This window comes from Centrocercus urophasianus, unplaced genomic scaffold (genome assembly GCF_019232065.1).
Source record: "Centrocercus urophasianus isolate 14NV4802_14NV808 unplaced genomic scaffold, USGS_Curo_1.0 seq_46, whole genome shotgun sequence".
NCBI lineage: Eukaryota > Metazoa > Chordata > Aves > Galliformes > Phasianidae > Centrocercus > Centrocercus urophasianus.
The window spans coordinates 210914-225012 of record NW_024885044.1 but is presented as its reverse complement, the minus strand read 5'-3'; the positions used below and the strand labels follow the sequence as shown (position 1 = coordinate 225012).

General features: G+C 43.8%; 1 long non-coding RNA gene across 1 annotated transcript in view; it reads left to right on the top strand.

Annotated features, from left to right (window-relative positions):
- The window catches only part of LOC122168764, a 112903-nt gene extending 99540 nt beyond the window's left edge, over positions 1-13363 (top strand). Inside the window, exon 3 of the long non-coding RNA XR_006171361.1 lies at positions 13227-13363. This is a non-coding gene — a long non-coding RNA (uncharacterized LOC122168764). The remainder of the gene's footprint in view (positions 1-13226) is intronic.
- Positions 13364-14099: the final 736 nt, after the last annotated feature.

The following is a 14099-nucleotide window of genomic DNA, read 5'->3' as shown; positions in this document are numbered from 1 at the left end:
TGCCTTGCTGTGGGAACCCAGTGGTATTTTCTGGTGTATTGTTCCATTACGATGTTTGATTTCAGCAGTGGTATCACCTAGAGCCATTTTAGGTAACAACGTCCACAGTTTGCACTGCTTAGCCTGTCCTGCTTTGTAGCTGGGCTTGTGCACTGTACGCTGGGAGTCCAGGATTGCAACACGATGACTTCCTGTCTGATCTGGCAGTTTCTCCTTGGAGCCAGGAGTTTTATTGGAGAAATTCAGCACAGAACAGCTGAGTTTGTCTGTATTGTGCTATATTGTCTTTGCGTATCCGGTGCCACTTTGTATCTGAGTGCAGATCTATAGGCTTTGGGACTTCTGTGAAATAGCTGGAATTTCTCTGCCAGAAGGGATTTTTTTCCTTCGTTTTCCCAGCAGTAAAATTAAATAAATCTTCAAAATAATTAGTTTATTGCCAACTGTATATTAACTATGATCATTACTTAACTGGCTTTAGATTCCAGTGAATGTGTAACCGATTAGCTTCAGTCCAAGGAATTCATCTTTCTACAGGCAAATTAAAAAACTGCAGACAGGTCCTAGTGGTCAGGCAGTGATATGGTGTGTCTTTTTTCTGTGTCGGAAATGACACAGAATTGCACAGCATTGTAGTTCCATGTGATTTGATTATTAAACCAAGTCAAAATAATGTTTGATAATTTTACCTGATTATTTGCTCAAATAGAACCTGATTCTGGGGATAAAAAGCAGTTTAAGTATGTAGCCTACTGCACAATTTGCATGCACAATTACCCTGCATGCAGATGCAATTACACACTATGTATCTACGGCTGCGTGCACAAATTGGCAAGTGCTATTCAGCTCATGTAGTGTGGCAGATTTATTTGGCATGAGAAGACTTCAGGGCTGAAGTGCTAGCCTGTGAGCACAACGAGCACACCTGCCTGAAGGATTCCATCCTCGCTTCCTCCAGAAGTGAGAGCTGCAGTGCCCATGGCCTGTTCAGACACTGACCCTCTTCCTGGAAGCAGTGATGATTTTTGAGCTTCACAAGGTGCTTGCCTATCCCTGTGGAGCAAACAGCTCTCTGTGGATATGGTCTGGTAACCTGTGATACGATTTTGAGCTCTCCTCTGAAGGCTGTGTCCCTCACCAGCAGAAATGACCCAGATCTCTGCTGATCCTTGCTGTGTGCCCTGGGAGTGTTACTGAAGCAGTTTGTGTAGTTTCACTAGCTCACCAGTTCTTTTCTTTTGGGGCCCACTTGTTCTCTGGGGTCTGTTACCCTGCCTTAGTCAGGACATTTTCTTCCTTTGACCAGAAGAGCCTTGTTAACAGCCTGTAACTGCTGCCAGCTGACAGTGGTTAGGTACTGACAGTCCATGTTTCACAACAGGTCAGAGCTGTATTGCCAGTGCTCAGCACTTTCAGTTAAAGGCTGCGTTTTCAAAGCAGCCCACATTTCATCCTAAAGCTTGTGTAACTGTCAAAATGGCCGGAGCCATTAAATTTTAATATTTAAATACGTGCTGCCTTTATTCCAGTAAATAAGCATGCTGTTTTCAACAATAGCCAGTGTATTCCTCTACTAGACAGAACCCACAGACTCAGGAGTATCTCCTTCCTAGACAGATTACATTAGTACTTTCAGGCTTTTACCTCAGGAAAATGCCTCTTCCCTTGCTTATTCCATCTGTTAACAGGCTAACAGAGCTCATTAATGTCCTTGGAGATTCCATGAATGAAATGTTTTGCAATATACCAATGTGTGGATATGTCTCAATAAACTTGAAGATGATATTTATGGATTTTCAGTCTTTCTTATGTATACATCATGAATTATAGTGGCTTTTGGATATTAAATCTGTGTGTTCTTGACCTCATATAAACCTTAGTCTAGTGTTGCCTGCTAGGAATTAAATCCAGGGCCCAAAGACCTGCAGTCTCTGAACATTGCCCAATCTGGTCAGCAGCAAAAGGGTTTTCTCTGTCCAATAATTCCAGCAAGTTCTACTTTCACTGTGCTTGTCTGTAAGTGTAAATTACCAATACTGACACTAGTACTAATATACGGAGCTGCCCAAATAAAACCAGCTACAGCTGAGATTCTGTTCCTGTAACCCAAAGTTATTTTATCATTGGGAATGGAAGCCACTACTATCATATTTCAAATTCAAGCTGAATCTGCATCTTGAGTCAAAGCTATACAGATCTCCAAATCTAGCATAAATATGATGCATCAATACGAGTGTCCACAAAACTGTTTGTGAACTGTGCCTAGCACACGCTAACAGAAAGCAGACCAGACTGCAAGTGAAGCTTCAGCCTGTGTATCAAACTGAACGTCAACAGCAAGTCAGTAGTAGGGGAAATGGCTTCTTTTCCTACAACACATCGAAGTAAAGAATAGACATTACTATTGACTACCCATGTCTTGCTAAGGTAGAACTCACTGACTGTTGGTGGCTCCTTTTGAAGGGCAGTCACCTAAATGAGTGACGAGTGGATAAGAAAGCTTTCGTAGGGTTGAAATATTGCGGTGGATTAAGCTGTGTGTTCTTTTGCTGCTGTGGCTTAAGGGAGATAGAGGGAAGCCAGAAAGTTGTTTTCCTCCGTGGGTTATTTTATATAATAAAATAAATATTTTATATATTACCGAAATTATTTTTCTGGCTTATGCAATGGATCTGATTTGCCTGTCACTTATGAAAGCTGTGTAGATACACATCCTCAGCTGGGCTGCTTGATTTACTTCAGAGCAAGTGAAAAGAAAATTCAAGATATCACTTCTATGGGCAGTGAGCAAGCAGGAGCACATGCCTTTGTCTCCATGTTAGCCTTGTTCCTTTCACTCTGCCCCTCTTTTGTTAAGCTGTCACTCACTGAGCATCTTCTATCTGTAAATATCTTCTACATGTGAAATAAACATAATTGAAAAATGCTTCTTTGCACAGGGATACAATGGGAAGTAAATCTTCCCATATATGAAATGACCTTGAGCAGCCAGGCATGGTGGTGGACTTATGGGAATGAGGAAGGAAACTGCAAGGCTGCAGCCCCCCTCCCGTGTTGAACTTGAGGTCCCTTGTGATAGAAGAGCGTCTGGTTGATTATGCAACATTCCCTACCAACACACAACTATATGTACACTACTGAGACCTCTTCTGCATGCTAATTGCCATGCTCTTACTGTTTATGCCTTACTTTGTCATCCTTCCCTGTTCACCATTTTCCTCAATACCTCAGAAATGCAGAAATATCACATAAAAAAATTGCCTTGAGTCTCTGTAGGGCTGCAGTGTGAGAATCAGCATGCAAATCCAGCAGACACAGGCATGCTGTGCAGGTGACACTGTCTGTCCTAAGGGAAAGGTTTGTCATTCATCTTTCTGCGTGGTGAGTCATGGAGCAGCATTCCAGCTGACAGTAGCAAAAGAAGCCAAAAAGGCAAGAACATGGTAAAACAGAAAAAGTTGTTTAAACCAGGCAAACAGTAGTCAATCCCTATCTTAGCTGCAATGGCCCGTGGATGGGAATACACAGGGGAAAAAGGCACCTTTTTGATGATCTCCCTGCTCTGCATTATAAATCAGCCACTGATTTGATTTTGTTGTAGCGAAAGTAGAAAGATGTTTTCCTCTTGTTGCTGTCCCAGTGAATTTACTTCAAGATCTAAATGTCAGCATCTGTCTTTAGTTTCTTGCTGGAAGTTCACACTTATTTCTGGATCTGAAGGGAAGTGTTTTGCCATCCTGACAAACTTCTTAGAATTCCCAGAAGGGTGTAGAATTCCCACTGAGTTGGAAGTAACATCTTTTATGCTTTCTACATGAAAATCACAGAAGGCACCAATGCCAGCACAAGTAGCAATGTGGTTATCATGGCAAACATTTGGGATGAGACTGAGCCAGGTCCTGAGCTCTGCTCTCTCCTGGCCCTTGTGAGTGCCTGTCTGCTGGAATGCAGGCTAGTCAGGGGCTGGTCTTCGTAATCTATTTGGGGTCTGTCAAGCTTTTCTTAAAAAACACCTTCCTGAAAAATGTGTACAAATATGTATCAATAGACATCTCTTGCTTCTGTTCAAAAATCCTTTTCATTGAAAATTCCCAAGCAGCTGTAGTTGATAGAGCTGTCGATGCAGCATGCACCAGGTGAAAGGTTCCCTTCAGCTGTTTTTTGGTTTTGCATGAATAGCCAGCAGCAGAAGGGAAGGAGCTGCAGTGAGGTCAGCAGCTCTGGCTGGGAGTGCCCATGGGGGACAGATTGCTGGGTGGAATAGGTCTTTTTTCTCATAAATATTTTCTTTCTTTGTAATTCTAATGCTGTAGATTTTTTTGGTAGAGAGCGTGAGGAGTTGTAACCCTGATAAAGACAGTTACGCTGCCAGGAGTCCTTAGTGCAAATACAGCCCAGCTGATAGAAGCTGACCTCGTGGTGGGCATGAGTTTCTGACATGGGAGACTGACTTCGCTGTAATAGTGAAGTAGTTAGTCAGTGTCTGAATCAGATGCAGATGGGTTTGTTTACCGTATAAACAAGGTGGCTTTGCTTGTTCTTTTAGTCAAAGAAGGGGCACTATGTAAATTGTATTATTTACCACTGTTTGACTATATACCAGTTTCTCACCTTCAAAGGGTGCCCAAGTGGTTTATTTACCATAAATCTATCCTTGGACTGAAGCTAAGATGCTCAGATAGCATAGTGATAGGCACCTTAGAAATGCTAAGGCAGAGATAAAGAAAGCACCATCAGATTGGGTGAAATGAGAAGAACTGCCTGGCCCCCTCACAAATACCCAGGGTAAACAATGGTGATCTTTGTGCCTGGGCTGTAGGCGTGTTGTCAAGGTAAATGAGAGCTGGCAGAGGGCCCTATTGTCTCCTTTCCCACAAGTCATTAGGATTTACTTGTTTTATCATCAATGAGTTTAATAACCAGAGCTCCAATTGTGCCACAGGGACATCCTAGTGCCAATGATTCATGACACAGAGATTGCATTAGTCATCGGGCAGCCTTCACAAAGGTTTCCTCTTAGTCTTGTAGGAGGTGGGAACAATGTTTTTAGGGTGGACTGCTCAGCAGGGAGCATGAGGCTGGCTTTGCACTTAGATGAAGTCCCTACCATACTTTTCCAATGTCACCCCCTTCAGTTTATCCACCAGCGACACCCTTTCTTAATGTGCAGCATCAACACCCACACATGGAGGGTGAGTTGCAATAGAGCTGGAGGCTAATTTACTTCAGAGCCTTTGCCAGCAAGGATTGCAGCACATAATGAATCAGCTGGATTATGCTTACCTGTAACAGCTCTGCCAAAAACTCTGACCTGATTTCCTCTCCCCCCACTCATAACATTGTCAGGAGCCAAACGGGGCCTAGGTGCAATACAGTGCCACTAGCTAAGTTGCCAACCCACAAAATTTTGCAATAATACACCTTTGTCATTCAGTAGCATCTGTTATAAAACAGTTCACAGTTATTGTTACAGATCTTGGTGCATCAGTGGAGCAGATAGGTGTTATTCCTCAAGCTACCGAAAAACCAAATGAGATACTGAAAGTTGAACAAGATCTGAAAGCAATTTGGTAGTAAAAACAAGACTACAACAGGTTGCTGTGCTGCACTAGCTATCTCTGAACACACACCTGGTAATTCCTGGATGCAGGTGCAGTACGAAAGATCTCAGTGCTCAAAAAAGAGAGATGCTGCACAGCTGACTTTGTGAGGAGACAGTGAAAGATCCGTGTGGCACAGATGGAGTGGTGCAGAGTTCCTCAGCAAGGGGAGCTGGAATATAGTTGTCCCAGCACTTCTACTTGAGCTCAGCTCAGGGGAGCAGTTACCACTGGTCATGCCAAGCCCTCAACATTAAAGATGCTGGTTTAGAATACCTTCTTGGACACACCTCCTGTAACAGTGGAAAACTTCATTCAAACATTACTTTGCCTGTAGAAGGGCAATAGACCTATGAAGACTCTGGTCTATCAAACCGTGTCTGCATTCCTGGCAGTTGCTTTGCTGGAGCTAATGCTTCAAAACAGAAAATCTAATATGCTCCTCTCTCCTCCTGGTTTTTAGCTGAACTAGTAGATGTATCCCAGCTACTGTAGAGTTAATTGCGCAAGCAGTGTGATGAGTATGTGGTGTAAGGTTTTGTCCTTATTCCCTTCTAGTTGGGAAAACTGCCTGCTTTCATGTTTGTTTTTTATCTACATGCAATGCCTAATAACATTCATGTAGAAGACAGCAACATCAAAGCAGAAGAGAACGGAGCACAGTGAGAATTGTGAGGGTTTTTAATTCCCGGGGAGTTTTTTTCCACGGGCTGTGCCACCACCCCCAGCACTTCGGGGTCACTCCAGTTCTTCAGTCCCAGATCTGAGCAGCCAGAGAAGGTCCATGGCACCACGCAGGGCAGTGCTCGAGCTGCTCCTGTCCGCAGCGCTGTGCCTCAGCCTGTGCCTGTCACCCAGCGCAATGTGGAGCTTGTCCCCAGCATCCTGGGGTGTGGGAGAGAGACACAGCCCGTCCCGCTGAGACCTGGGCTGCAACCACTCCTACTTCTTCAGGTTTAAACACTGGGCAGCACTCTGCTGGGTCATATGCTCACACAGACCAGAGAGCAGAGCCAGTATTCAACTGGAAAGCATTGCAGACAAAGAAGGGCAGGTTCAGTGTGATCAGCTCAGCACGTGAACCCATATGTGAACACACAAAGATTTTTGTGATGCTATTTCAGCATGGAAGAGCTATGGAAGTAACTTAGAGACTGAGAAAAGTATAGGATTACCTCAAGTCCTTTGGCAGTTCTTTATTCAGACAAGATATTTGATGTGATGCATTGCACGCGTCTAGCTCATGTATTGAAATCATGCATGTGTTAGATATAAACACTGTATGGGGGGATCTACTGTCTCCCAAACCCCCTGTGGTCATGCAGGAGTTCATAACTGAGTTCTTTTCTTGAATAAGATAAATGACGAAGTTGCACATGTGAGATTTTACAAATAAGCAAACATTTTAGGCCAATCCCACATAGCTTTGCCAAAGGGGGGGGGAAAAAAAAGACTAATTCTAATTCTTTTAAAGTGAATTTTTATGTCATTTCTATCAGCAAACGTGAAGTACCTATCTGAAAGAACTGTAGTGCCATATGCAGAACTGTGTTAGACCATGTAAATATTAATTCAGAGTTTTTATGCATACACATCCTAGCAAGACAGACATTTTGCAATAAACCTCATCAAGACTTTTTTTTTCAGTAAAATCACAACAAGGCATTTTCTCAGTGTGCATTCTAAAGCATTTTTGTTGGTGGGACTCTATCAATGATTTTTTTTCAGTCAGTTGGAAAAAATAATTGTGATAATATGTAAGCTGTATGTAAACAGCACCTTTCACAATGCAGAATGCAATTCAGCGACCGCTGTAGCTCCCAGGGTGTCCAAAAGGCACCATCCAACAAAGTAAACAAAGTGAGGTATGTTTGCAGGACAAATCCAATTAAGTTTTGGGTAAAGATTTTGTTCACTGTAGTTTAGAACAGAATTATTCCTGTTTTTAGGTAGGTAGAAATAGATGTCCTTTTGACCAAGCAATCTACCAAATGCAATAGTTCTAGTGAAATATAACAATCACTCTTAAATATAATAGTTTTAGCACCTGGATGATTTTTTCACATTTCACCCTCTGGGTAAGATATATCTGTGTGCAATACTCTTCAATGAGTAGTTAATTCAAATATGTTTCTGCTTATGGATCACTTTCAAAATATTTGCCCCAGCTTAATTGGTGGTGTTATATGCACTGGTCATGAGATGAATTTCCTTGTGAATGGATAACTCTCAGGGAGACTTCGGAATGGCCAAAGTATTGCTAATAGAATACACTTGTTCAGGAGTTTTAATAACATGGGCTATTTCTGTGCATAGCTTAACAAGTCTTGCATGTTTTGCGAACGTAAGAATGCCCAAATCAGAAGAGGAGTGGGGCATTTTGATGGAGACTAGGGACCTGTTCTGAGGGGGACCTTCCAATCTGCTGACTCCTCGGGGTTTTGTAATCTCCATGATGCATCATGTACTCTTTTCATTCATTTACATTTCTCATCCACGGAGTGTGTTTGTGTGTGAAAACATAGGAAGAGTTCTGTACTGAGTCATGCCGCAATCTGCTAAGTACATCAGGCTGGTATGCCAGGTTGGTTAAGTTATTCTCGTGATAAAGGTAACAACAGAAAAACAGATAGCCAGAAAAATAAGGGGTGAGGAATGGGAGAACAAGTGTCTGGCTGCTAAGTGGTGCATGTGGCCCAGCTGGCTCTTGGCTATGGGGTGAGGGTAGCCTGGGTTGGACCTAAGCTGTCCAGGCCATCTGACTTCATGACCTGAGTCACTGTGAACCCCAGCAATGTCTAACAGGGTTCCATCTGAGCCACACAAGTCAGCTCCAAAAGTGGAACAAGATAGAGCAAGACTGAAAACAGTACGTGAGAAGGGCAGTGAGGCAACAGAAGGACAGCAGCAGGAGGAAGGCCAGGCTAGATCCCAGTGACCCAAATGGCAGTGGGATCCACGCACAGCTGGCTGCCCTGGTCCGGCCTTGTGAGTGTTTCTAACTCCGAGCCTCCCAGACACCATCTCTTAGAGTTAGGCCATGTGCCTTGAATTTGGCCTTGTTATTCTTCCCTAATTGTAATTTGAATTGATACCCTGAAGTAAAGAAAACTAAGAGTAAAATCTCAGCCAATTCTGTAATGTAGGGCAACATCCCGGTTGGCTTAGTGAGGCAGAAATCAATTGATGCTGAAGGAGCTCCACTTGCTAATGCCAACAGTGCCATTTGTTTTATTAGTCTGCATGGGCTTGATCTAACTCTTGCTAAAGTCAAGGAGTGAATGTAAAGCCTGTCCTAACAATCAGCCTTATCACATTCAGGAGAAACAGTGCTCTTGATGTTTGCTGCCAAGGTTTAATTGTGTTCAAGTTAATGTCAGAGTTGAACTTAAGCTGTGCTTGACTAACAGCTATTGCTATGGCAAGAATCATAAACCAAGGGGAACTAGCTTATAAATTAGCCATTTCGTCTGGGCCATCTTCTCTGTGTACTGCAAATGGGAAAAAACAAATGCTGCACCACTCTGCTGACATGTAACAGCATGCAGCAGGACTGTGATCAGATGTCTCCTTCACAGTAAGTGTTGGCTTGTTAGCAGTGAGAGGCTGTTGGGCAATGCAGTTAGGAAAAAGGGCTCCTTTGGTGACTTCCGGGAGGTGGGAAGAGATAGGAAGAGAATGGAACAGGCTGCGAGGGACTGCGCATAAGAGATGGGTGAATGTTGAAAAGTTAAGACACGAGTCACAAATATATGTGTGCACGTGTATGAACAAATTCCCTAGAGACAGGGTAGAGCTCGGCTGGGGTCTGGACTGGGAGCCTGGAGGGAAAGGATGAGAAGTATGAGCAGTGCTGCAGTTTAGGCAATGAGATGTGAACCTTTACATGGGTGTCCAGGGAGGCTTCCCCATTGCCTTATAGACAATGAGGAATTGCTACGGAGTTCAACAGTAAACAGAACATTATCATTGCATCCTGAATAATACATAAGGTGTGTCCTGACTATTTTCTTGGGTTTATGCCAGGTCTAAGAGAGATCAGATGAAGCATTTTTAAAATGTCTGCTCGATGTCTTTGTGACCGAATGGTGAGAGAACGTTAGAATGAATTAGTTGGAACACAGAGCACTAGAGGGAATGAAAACAGCAACACTTCTGAGTAATGTTTCCTTCAGTGTAAATATATTTTAGTTTTGTTTTGTCTGTTTTCTTACTGCTGTTGTCAGTAGTGGTGGTGGTTTCGCTGGTTTTTATGAGTTATGAATCTAGTTGAAAGAACAGCTTCTATCTTAGAGTCTTCAGCTGGTAAAAACCATCCGAAGATTCCTCTTTGGTGCATAGACACAAAAATAAGGACCTAAAATATTCTTTGTCTTTGGTTTTGGTGCAGTTGTTGTTCAAACTGATGCTAGGTATATACAGGGCATGTTGCTGCTGAGCCTTGTGGGTGAGTCCGTCCAGAGGCTGAATAAGCCTACCTGACACCCTAGCACTACCTGAAGTGTCTATAGTGGAATCAGCAGGGATTTTTTTTTCATTAGAGATTATCATTAATTGCAACTATTACTATTTCATTTGAAAGTACAGCTTGGGAATTGCAACATTTTCCACTTCTCCCTTGGCTCAGTATCTCATGGCATTTCAGATTTCACTGGGAAACGCTGTCAGGAGGGAACAGAAGGGACCGTGCAGGCCAGAAAAGTCTTTGATCTCAGTCAAAAGAGTATTTATGAGCCACAGATTCCCCAGCAGTTAACTGTGCGTAGGCATCATGCACCATGTGTTCCAGTGTTCCTATTTACTTTCAAGTATTAGAGTTCCACTACCTTGGTTTAGCTAATGGTGCCTCTGAAACAAGACCTGTTAATGGTAGGAGCAGCAGCCTGGAGGAGTTCTGACTGCGTTTCCGCAGGTGTTCGCACAGCTCTGGCTCACAGAGGCAGTGCTGCCGACCTGCAGTAGACAGCAATCCCCTGTAGCACCTGTAGAACTCAGCATGCTTCACAAGTGGCAGTCCCAGCTCTGGACCCCAGCTCATTCATGGAGCACACCCACAGCAACATCTCATTCCCTCAAATGCCCTGCTTGTGAATCAGGGGATTTGGGTATCAAAATGTGAGCTGACATACAGCTGGAGGAGCACACTGCACCTGATGCTGCTTGCCCAGCTGCTTATTGCTGCATCCCAAGCCCTTCCCCATCCAGCTGCACTTGAAAGGAATTGAGAGGGGAAATTGCTGTGAAAGGGCTGCACCTCCTCTGTTTTTCCCCAGGGATCCAGTTCAGAATGTCCAACCTGTAGAACGCCTGAGCTCTTCAGGCAAGAAACGTGTATTATCTAGTTTGCATTTTATGACAGCATATGAATGTTTTGCTATAACAACAACAACAACAGCAATAGTAATTAGGGCTGTGAGAGCCCTGGAGGGCTGGAAAGGAACCAAGCCCTACAGGTTCTCTCGGATGTTCAAGTTTGACGAGACTGAACCATCCAAGTTTAACCCCATCTCTGGTGCCCTCTCTCACCCCACTGGCTGCCATCAGAGCAGGACATCTGCTCTGTCCTCCCAGTGTCAGCTGGGACCGGGACAGCCTGGGGCCTCGTGAGGGAGGAACCCGCAGCCGCTGAGGATGGGAGTGAAACTCACTGAACTTTCGTGAATGTGGGCTGAGGGTCGTGAATCATCGGCTCTGCAGCTGAGGCCAGGCCCTAGTGGGTTTGACAGCCTGCACTGAGAGCCTACTGGTCTGGGATTGCATCACTGCCCTGTGTCCTTAGGGTGCACTGAGATCTCTGGGTGAAAGTCCCCTTCTGTGGGACTGTGAAGGCACTAAAACTGAACGTCTGCTAGGCAGTGCTATATGGTAGAAGCCATCCTTCTCTGAAATCTCCTCCTCATGTCTTTCATTGGATCTTCAGTCTGGGTGGCAGCAGGATCTGGAGCTGATACTGAAGGAAGAAAACTTTTTTTTCCTCATGCTCCACACGGAAAGCATATGTGGGTGTGGAAGGAAGAGATGTTGCTGATGCACCCAAGGGTCTGCACCAATTACTGGGACACTGCACTGACCTGAGGCTTCGCACCACCCCCCAGGGAGGCCCTCATGCTCAGATCATGGAGTGGGGGTCCAGGCTGTCCTCCTCACCTCTAATCCCAATTCCCACAGTGTTGTCTCAGCTAATCGCTGCCTCTGTTTTCCTCACTTATAAAATGTGGGGGTAATAACTGTGCATACCTCACAGAGGGCTGTGATGATTCGTTAATTAAACGATGTTTGGGAAGTGCTTTGAAGATGAAAAGCTCTATATAAATGCTGGGTGTTACTAGTGCTTAGTGAGTACCTTCACAGCCACAAGCAGGGTGTGCCTGCAGGAAGCAGGGCCATCGGCTGAGCCTCATGGCTAAGTGCCTTTTAAAATAAATGCAATCTGTGAATGTACTGGAGGTCAGCTTCCCTGTTTCCCCCCAGGGGTAAGCTCCCACCTCTAAGGAGCTGAGGGTTTTCTTTGCCTCCTGCACTTCTGGAAATCACAGAAGTGATTTGGAAGTGATGAGGAAAGAACTGTACCCATGCTGGTGACACTGGGAGTTCAGACATCACAAGCAACAAGTTTAAACTAATCAGGTCCAAAAATCTGTATGCTCAATGTACAGTATTGTCCTAACGAGTAACAGAGCTCTTGGGATGTGAGGTTAGCAGAACAGCAGCTCTCACAAATCCAGTTTACCAGGAAAATGTGTGTTTTTGTATGTTTAAATGCCAGCGTAGCACACACATGCATTGTCTCTATAGAGACAACCACTCTGCTGACATGCAGGTGGCTGCTCACGGAGACAGGTCTATCTGTGCAGTCATACTAATTACATGCATGCTTTGGGTATAGGAAGGCAAATCTGTACTTGCTCCTTCATACACATGTTTGAATGAAAACATAGATGCTGATTTCCTCTTCTTCCCAGTGCCCCTGGAAAATCAAGTATTTAATATTCACCTGACTAGGCAGAAATAGGAGAAAAGGGATTTTAGTTTAGTTTAATTGTTCTTAATGACAGCCTGCTACATTTGACGGATTCTTCTCAAGAAGTCTCAAGACAAGCAACTTCTGTCAGGTGTACGATGCGTTTTTCTGTCTTTAGCAAGATGCACTGAATCTTCATTTTCTGAATTGGCAGGGACGTCGCTTCTTTCACAACTCTCGCCAGGTTTGTCAGGGAATAGCATACCTGCAATAATGTATGACCCAGAGCAGATGTCCAGATGGAACTAGTGGCAGAAACTGATAAGGCAAAAGCAGTGCTTAGTTTTAGCAAGACTTGATTACAGAAAGTCAACAACTTAAGACCAAACTTTGAAGCAGATTCAAATGCTCCCGAATAAAAGATTGAGTCAAAAGCAGGAAATCCTTCTGAAATGGATCTACAAACCACTTCAAAAGCAAATGTTAGTTGTTAAGTGTAGTGATTTATAACACTAAAATTCATCAGATCTTTCGCTGGTTCTTTATATTCTAAAATTATTATGTAAAAGAAGATGTAGATAACTGAATCACAGCTAAGCAGGGCTTATGTATGGTGTCAGGAATAATGCTGAAGAACTACAGAAATGTCTTGTGGATGTTACCAGGGGATTATACCATCCTGGCTTTGCAAGCACCAAGACCTGTAGAGAGCAGCTGGTGGCCAACAGGCTCTGCTTTGAGCAGGAAGCTTTATTTCCTTCATCCTGGAATATCCTTCTGGTTTGTCCCTCGTCATGGAGTATATCAGGTATCTTGACCATGCAGTATAACTGAGCACTAGCCTGGGACACAAGTGTACTGCCACAGGCAGGTTGGGATACTTTAAATCTGTGCTTCAGTTTACCCATTGATTAAGATGATAACTTTCCCAAAGTGCTGTGGTGATTAATTATTAACATTAGTGAAATGCTTTGAAGATATAGAGTGCTACATGCTGGCTAAAGATATTCATTACCTCGGACCTATGATTGCATTCTTACGTTTACATAATGAAGCAGTCACGGAAGAGGTGCATAGATGGTCTCTCCTGGCAAACAAATTCTCCTATTCAGCTATCTCTGGCATCACTATCTAAATCTAAATCAAATCCTTTTCTTCCATTGGGAATCTGCTCTTGGAGCAGGCTGAAACCGTGTGCTCTGTGTGATGCTCCCAGGATGGCAAGCAGCCACAGCACTTTTGATAATTTTAGTCCCTGCCCAGCCCATGAAACTCACCTCACCCAGAACTTGTTTCAACTTCTCCAGCTGTTCTTGGCATGCGCTGAGATTTCATAAAGTTGATGCCATCAACTCCCACACATATGGCAAGAGAGAGTGAGAGAGAAAACCCACACATGGTAACTAATATATAGGGAGAAGAGATATTTGCATGGGAGAACACAAACACAAGGATTTTCTAGCTGGCTCTGATGGCTTTCAACTATTACTGCTAAGATGTAAAGGGGTACTCAAATTAGGAGGGTGACTCAGATGGAG